At 38.5% G+C, this 8451-nt stretch overlaps 1 protein-coding gene across 1 annotated transcript in view; it reads right to left on the minus strand.

The window, feature by feature from the left end:
* rnf19b (ring finger protein 19B) overlaps window positions 1–7559 on the minus strand; it is a 37650-nt gene extending 30091 nt beyond the window's left edge. Inside the window, exon 1 of the mRNA XM_016675361.1 lies at window positions 7256–7559. The gene's annotated coding sequence lies outside the window, so the exon portion shown is untranslated. The remainder of the gene's footprint in view (window positions 1–7255) is intronic.
* Window positions 7560–8451: the final 892 nt, after the last annotated feature.

Here is an 8451-nt window from a genome sequence, read left to right on the forward strand (position 1 = left end):
ATATAATGCTGAAGATGAAAATCTTATTTTAAGTGTATTAAAGTATTTGCTGTAGAAATGAGACAAAAGTATTTGGTAGGATTTTGTGTTTTTGCAGTGTAGCCATTGTAATTTCCATCTTGCTCTTTATTTCTGCATGTCTGGTTATTCATTCCCATCATTAATCTGCCTTTCCTCAGAACTTCAGTGACGTTTGCTCTAATTCCCGCAGAAGCTGCCAGCTTTCAGTTTTACTTCCTGCTGCCCTCTGGCTCCAAACATTGATTTTTGTTTTACTTGGGTAGTAAAAACCGACCGTTTCTGCTCAGGAGGCGAGCAGATGGCTGCAGGGTTCAAACTGGAGGAAGTCTCCTTCATGTCATTTATCTGTCAGCTTTTCATCTCTGATGCTACAAAATAAAAAAGTCTTCAATTTATAGATCTGGAACAGATTCAGGAATCTTTTGCATGAATTTACAGGAAACACAAGCAGATGTTGCTTTGCATTCCCTTTTTGTTCTTTCACTAAACAAATCAGGATTAGATCTGCCAGCTTTTCCAGGACATCTTATCGCTTGGGATAAGAGCGTGAGCTGACAGCCTGCCGCCCAAACCGACTGATGACATCGTTTTGTTTCTGCTCCAGCAGATCTGCAGCAGGCCGGAGTCCAGCCTGCGGCTCGGCTCAGACTTTCATCCTGTTTGCAGGAATACTGACTGAAACCCGGCTAATCCGAGAAACCCGGCTGCTGGGGCCGTTCGGCTCCGGACCGAACAGGTGGTCCTCCACTCAACAAACAGCTAATAATGTATTATGTGTGTGTTTTGGGGGAGAGCTAATTAGAGTCAATTAGCTAAAAGGCTAGCAGACGCTGCTGTAAACAAACCTCTCTGTTTCCATGGAGCAGCACTGGCCTGAAAAATGGGTTCAGCATCCGACTGAATGCAAAACAAAGAGTTATTTTAGTAAATTCACTGGATATCATGAACTTTTGCCAACATTTTACCAGTTTAAAGCCTAAATAAGTACTAGAAAGTGAGAAATCCTGGATTGTAGCTGATCCTGCTCCAGTGGATCTGACAGCAGTGGTCCAAACGTTTATGACTTTATTAGAGATGCAAGAATGTTTTCAAAGAAACTTTAAATCTTAACAGCTATAACATATTATTTTTCTTTCAGCTCTGCCTCAAAAGAGTAGAAAGAGAAATAAAAACAGGTTCAGCTGTTTATTTCCTCTCAGACTGGGTGAATTATTGTAGAAAGGGTTGTTTCAATAATATTTTAGATGAAGATGAAAACTTATTTCAGGTAAAATTACTTTAAAAAACATGATTTATAGTCATCCTAGAACATATGCTACATACAGTGAAACAAGTATTTTTGTCTAAATATCTTAGTACACTTGAAATAAGACAAAACTGACTTACAAATAACTTCAGCAGGAAACAGGAGCTTGTTTTAGTTAAATAATTCCTTAATATTGATGAAAACGTGCTAGTTATGCTGGAAGATTATTTCATTTTTAACCAGGCATTTCTCCCATTTTATAAGTGAAATAAAAACTTATAAACTAAAACTAGCTTATAAGTGAAATAATCTGCCAGTGGAACTAGAACTAGGAAATTATTGACCATATCTTGATAAAAAGTGACTTTTAAGTTACTTTTGTCTTATTTCAGGTCTATGCATCAGACTGTCATAAACCTGACATAACGCCTGTTATGAACATAGAGAAGAGTCTTCAGAAATGTTTCAGACTGTTGTCATGAAGTGTTATTTGGTAAATAATGTCACTTTAAATGTAAAGTTTCATTAAAACTTGTGTTAAAAGTGCATTAAAGTGTCATTATTTACCAAATGACGCTTCATGACAGCAGTCTGAAACATTCATGAAGACTCCTTCATGTTGATGATAAATGTTATGTCCTGTTTATTAAACTGTCTTGACAACCTTATACAAACTCCTTCAAATGAAGTGTTACAGATATTTGTTCTATAAACTACACAACCTTCTTGGTAATAATTCTGTTTTTTGGAGTGCATTTCAGTTTGAGATGCAACATAATTTGAAACTTTTCTGCTGAAAGAGGAAAGGATGATTTATTTTGCCCTAGTGGAGTGGACAGACGTCGTTCCTCTGAATCAGAGCATCTCAGCTGAGTCGGACGTCACAGTAAGGTTTTCAGCTTATCTGAACCCAATATTTCCTCCTAACTGCCTGATGACGGGTTTATTGGAACCGTTTGGGTCACGGCGCCAGCAGCAGTTTGCAGAGCTGAAGCAAACTCTGTAAAAACTTGCAAAATTGCTTTGGCAGCGAAATGTGAACTAAAGGTGCTGCCAGCTTCACAGAAATAAGTCTGAACATGTTGGTTCTTCAGAAAACACAGTCAGAACCAGCACATTCATCAGATCCAGGTTTGTTGTGCCGAGAGGAATCGGGCTGGATCCTGACCGGCTCGCCGGCGGAAACCTCCGGCCCGTTGTTACGGGACTTTATGGTTTCAGATGCACTTCTTAAAGGCCACTGAAGCAGCCATTACTGCGTTGTCAGGAACCAACGTGATTACTGGTTTAATGAACGACAGATTAAAAAGAAAAATGCTCCTCAGCCTTCTAAGAAATGAGGAAGATGCGCTTAGCCTCAACGGTTCTGGACAAACAGAACACGTTCCAGGCAGATTGGGCGATTATTTGCTGAGTTGGATCTTTCAATGTATTTCTAATATTTTATGAAAAAGTTTAAGTGGTTGAATGAAAAATCAGCAGAATGTGACAGTTTTTTTTTTTAATCTGATTAATAATCAGAAAAATCGATTACTAAAATGTATTTTAATTATGGAGGAGTCTCCAGATGTTCTCCCATTGGGTCAAGGAAGAAAAATGTTGCTACAAATCAAAAATCTGAAAAGTGTGGAGTGCATTCAAGCCGCCGCTTTGTAACATGAAGTTCCAGCTGCAGGTCTGCTGGGTTTTAACCAGTTTGAACATCCAGAAACTAAAATGTTCACCTGTTCTTCCCGTCAGGCGACTGCAGACGGGATGGAGAACATCTGTCAACTTAAATTAGTTTGTTCTTGTTTTAAAGAAACCTTTCAAACTCCAAACAGAGCGAGGGAGGATCCCGATGAATCAGAACCCTGAATCGTTTCTCGTTTTCTTTTTAAAAGTCATGTGGTTGATTTTTATCTCCTAACAACAAAACAATGAAACTCTTTCGTTTTCATTTTGATATTTTGTTTGTGAAAAAAAATCAAAAAGTGGAACAGATTTGAAAACTGTAATTGTGAACAGATATGTTGTGGTAAACAGAGTAGAAGAAGAAGCACACTGTGTCCTGTGCCGCTGTTACATCACTGATTATAGTTCAGCATAAACTGAACGAGTGATATCAGTGCTAATGGAAGGAAAATTCAGTGGAAATGACCGCCCCCACATTCAAACACACAAACACAGCCTTTTCCCTGGAAGCAGCACCATCTGCAGGGAGTGTGTGTGTGCGCGTGTGTGTGCGCGTGTGTGTGCTAAAAAGCTCCAAGCATTCAATAAAACATGGATCGTGTTTTATTTTAGGCTTCTGTTACATCCTGAACAGCAGCCAGTGGACATCTGAGACGGATCAGATGTTTTCAACGCCTGGATGCAGCTAAAGAACTTTCCACGCCTTTTTTCACTGGAACCGGACCAGAACGTTGGCCCGTTTCCACGTCACCTCCTAATACATAAACTCTGATTAAATCAAACATATCAACTGGACATGATGATGCAGACGCTACATCCCCAAGAAAGATTTTTAGAAACTTTTAATATCCTTAGTTGGATTTAAAAAAAAGTCACATTTTGACGATTTTTCTATGAGGCTTATTTAGTAAAACATCAAAAAGACATAAAAATGGAAATAAATAATTTAATTCCTCTTTTCAATAGCAAAATAAACATTGTACTGCCTCAGAACAATGACAGCATTCCTTTAGAGAAGCAGTAACTCAGCTGCAGTTAAAAATATTTCTAACATCAACATGTGAAAAGCTCGTTCAGTAACATCAGTGCAGAGCAGAGATGATGCTTATGGTTCTGATTAAGTGACTAATATTTGGACAGGAAAAGCTGTTTGATAGATGCAGAATTGGAAAACTTCAGTTCTGGGAAAAACAGATTTACAAACAAAGAGGGATTTTTTATATCTGAAATGCAAAATGCAGATATTTTCTGTGCCGTTTTAAGCAGAATTACTTCAGCTGACATATTAATCGACTACTAAATTAGTTTCAATAATCGACTAATCACGATTAATCTGATTTTCTACCAGGATGTCCATAAAGTAAAGCGATGTATTAATAAAGTGATATTATGACAGACAGGCCCGTAGTTTTACATTAAGATGATTGACCACCTTCAGGTCAAAGGTTACAATTTTATCTATGTAATTTTTCCACTTTTAGCTGCGTAGCTCACTGCTACAGTTTGATTAGCCTCTTTTAACTTTTAGCTTTACAAAGATTGTATATTTTTTTAGTTAATTAAATCCAAAATCAAATTGTCACTTTGGTGAATGAAACAATAAAACAGTAAATAATAAATAATATTTTTTTGGTTGTTTTCACACCCTTGTTAGCATGTTAGCTAAGACCTATGGGGAAATAATAATGTGTTAATTTGGGTAATGCGCTAAAAACCACAGCAAGTCAACCGTATTTGATCTACATAATGAAGTTTGTTTTGATTTTGTTGATTACACTTTGTTTGTGATCTTCACCACATTAATAGTGAAGAAAACCACTGTGAATCTTTTTCTTTTGTGTTTAGATCCAGCAGTGCTACTGCCACCTACAGGCCAGCGTAGGAAGCTCAGAACGTTTTTTAAATTCTCTAATTTCTGCTTCCAATCTGGACAGATAATATTCCTAAAATTATAGAAAAACCTGGACCTGTTTGCCAGGGAACGTAACACTGAAATATATCTGCTCATCAACAAATTAGTGAAATAATTGACTGATTTCATTTCTACTTGACATTTCTATATGTTTTTATTAGACTCAGACAGGTTAAGTAATCAGTTCCAGTAATGAATAAAAAGGTTGCTTAAAAGAAACGACTCATGATTAAATGTTAAAGTGTCACTAACAGGACAACAGGCAGAGATCTGCTTCTTTCATCCCTAAATGTGGTAAGAAGTGAAACAGTTCATGCAATGGGAGGCAGATGGGAGCCCAAATGGAGAGTTTGACTCCTCTCGGTTTCCCAACATTTCCCATTAATGCCTCTCTCCCACACAAACACAGAGAGGACGTACGCAGAGAGTCCGGAGCGGTGCGGAGGGAATCGGGCCGGCTAGCTGCTATAATTAGAGGAGCGTTCAGGAGCCACACTGCTGAGCTGCTGAAAGTTTAATGCCTGCCTGCGGGCGATTCGGTGGCTGAGAGCAAACCTCTCCACACACAGGCAGAAGCCGGAGCAGCACCAGGTCTCTGCACATGCATGCAGTTACAGGACTAATCAGGTTAATTGTCTTTATTTAAATAATTGATTAATCGTCAACTGGAGAATACAGACTCAAAAAAGGTGATTTGCTGAAAGAGCAACACAAAAATGTATAAAACATATAAACATTTTGCATTTAGGATAAAAAATAAAAACTTTCTTTGTCAGTATTACTCACAGCTGTTCATGGGACATAGATTTGGCTTCACCTGGTTCAAGTTCTGTAAAAATCTCCTATTAAGCATCTTTTGCCATCCAGTTATTGATAAGGAAAGTAGTGAACTGATCAGTCCTACGTTGTATTGATATGAAGTCGAGCAGAAAGGCCTGAGCTTTTCACACGCTGATGTCAGAAGGATTTCTTAGCTGCCGATGCATCATTTGCTACAGATAATGAAGCCTACACTAAAGCAATGCTGCTATTGTTTGTAAGGCAGTGTAATGTTTGAATTATTTGCTTATTTGCATCTCTTGGTGTATTTCTAATATTGTACAAACAGCCAAAGAGGCGTAATTGGAGGAGAGTTCAGGTTGCCAAATAAATTCAGTCCAGATGTGATTCAATAAACCATTAGTTTGTATGTAGTTTATATTAGTTACATTTTAACAGATCTGCTTGTTTTTTTATGAGTAATAAATGATACTGATCAAACCGAAGAAGAAAAAACTTTAGGAAATCATCTTTCATGGTCTCATCTTTTACATCAACAGACCCAGACAGGTTGGGTCTGAAGACTTTACAGCCAGTGAACCACAGCTGACTCTTGATTTCAGCTGCTCCACCTAAAGCAGACACCACAGAGGAGATGCGTCATCATGATAACAAGCCGCTCATCATCAGATGATATCTGGAAACCAAACCAGTTCCCACCGCAGCTGAAAGCATGAAGCTTTTCCTCCAGTCTGCAGGAAACATGCCAACCAAATTTTGAGATTAATCTCAGAAATTGTCTAGAAAAACTTAGAAATTACAGATAGTCAGATGATGTTTGATAGAAACATTCTAAAAAATAATAATAAAAAAAATTTCTAGTAAAAGAAAATTTTGTTTCAAAAGTAAAAAAATTCCTAGAAAAAAATGGAGAAAGTTTGAGGTTATTCTAAGAAATTTTCTGGAAAAAACATGAACATTTTTGAGTGTCGAAAGTCATGGACATTTGGAGATTAATATCAGAATTTTTTTTTAAAAACAGGGACATTTTTTGAGTTTCAAAAGTCAAAAATTTGCTACACAGTAAAAGAAATTTTGAGGATTAAGTTTTAGAAATTTTATTTAAAAAAAAAAAAAGAAAAATTCTGAGCTCAAAAGTCAAAAATTTGCTAGAAATAACAGGAAAATTTTGAGATTATTCTCAAAAATCTTGAGGTCTTAATTTTGAAGAAAAACAAGAAAATTGATGAGATTAGACATTTTATGGGAAAAAAACTTTAAGATTCTTTTTTTACTTTTCAAGCTCAGAAATGTCCAAGTTCTTTTTTTTAGAAAATTTCCGATGCTAATCTCTAAATTTCTGAGTTTTTGGCGGATATTTTTTTCTACCGACGATGGCCGCCGTAGCTCCTGACCTGCGGCGGTGAATGAGGATTTTAACTCATCCTGGATGAATTAACGTGTAAATGTTGTAGTCAGACACCAGCTGCTTTGTTGCTGAGCCAACATGGACACGTTCCTCCTCTGCTCTGATTGAACTGACGCGATTATGACCGAAATCCGCCCCTCGTCTCGGTTTATCGGGGTAATTCTGACATGAGAGGGGGTATTTAAATCCACGGGGTTTCTGCAGCGGTACTTACCCCCGGCAGCGGATGTCTTCCTCTGCAGGAGCTGAGCGGCGGTGCCTCGGCTGCTCCTGCGGTCCACCCCGCGGTGGCTCCTCGCTGTCCTCGAAGGCCCGGGCCGGCTCTGCGCTCCGTGGCTCCGGGGTTTCCTGCTGGGTGGAGGCGGCCTCTGGTCCTGCTGCGCTCCGGCTGCGCCGCGGAAAAACTCCGGGGATATTAGCGCTGCCGCTCGCTTCGTTCCGCGCGGCGTCGCGTCGCTCACTGCCGCTCCGCCGCCCTGCGAGGTCGAAGGAGGAAAACCCTGACCATGACGTCACCCCGTCAGCTGTACGGAAACCCCACCCTGTGACGTCATACCTGTTCAACTGAACGTTACTTATATACAAATTTTTAAAAGTGTTCTGTCACTGAGATAATAATCCACTAAGAGTTTTAGGTGTTTTATCCCATTTTACTTGCAGACACATCGTAGGCATCCCACCATTACAATACTGATTTCATTTCCGGTTTCTAAATTCTCCAACATCCGATGTTGGGGACAGCAGGGCCGGATGTAGGAGGAAAGGGCCCCGGGTTGAAGCCAGCTTTAGTCCCCAAAACAAAACAAATATTCTACTCAGGCAAACTGTGGTACATTTCTAGGTACGGCTACACTTCAGCCTGTACAAATTGATGAATACTTGGTGTAAAAAACTTGGCTCCATGTTGCACATTATAACTTTGTAATTTTCAAATATTTGAGTACTGTTTCTATTAATAACAATACCCTCCTGACTACCAGTAGTTCATTTTTGTCCTCTGTAGAGGACATTTCTAAACTTGAATATCTCCCACCCCCTGCATTCTACTGAATTAATTCCTTTTGGTATCTGGAGAGGACATTTAGGGCTTTTAAATGATGCCACATGTGAAGGGGTGGGACTTTTGTATGTACCTTTTTCTAATTCATAAAAATGGCGTTCATCAGTCATAACACATTTTATGGGAAGAGACAAAGTAAGTGCATAAGTATGCTAATTACCTTACAAAGACTGGGATTTTAAAAAAATGGTGATTGGACAATATTTTTTTCCTGGTAGTCAGGAGGTAAAAACATATTCATAAAAAAAAACTAAATCTTTGATGTTTTGCTCAGCAGAGGAGAAATATTTCTAAAAATATTTGATTTGCATATTTAACTTCAGATTTAAAAAATGTCTGAACTTGTAGAG

Source organism: Poecilia formosa, unplaced genomic scaffold (genome assembly GCF_000485575.1).
Source record: "Poecilia formosa unplaced genomic scaffold, Poecilia_formosa-5.1.2 Scaffold112, whole genome shotgun sequence".
In the NCBI taxonomy this organism is placed as follows: domain Eukaryota; kingdom Metazoa; phylum Chordata; class Actinopteri; order Cyprinodontiformes; family Poeciliidae; genus Poecilia; species Poecilia formosa.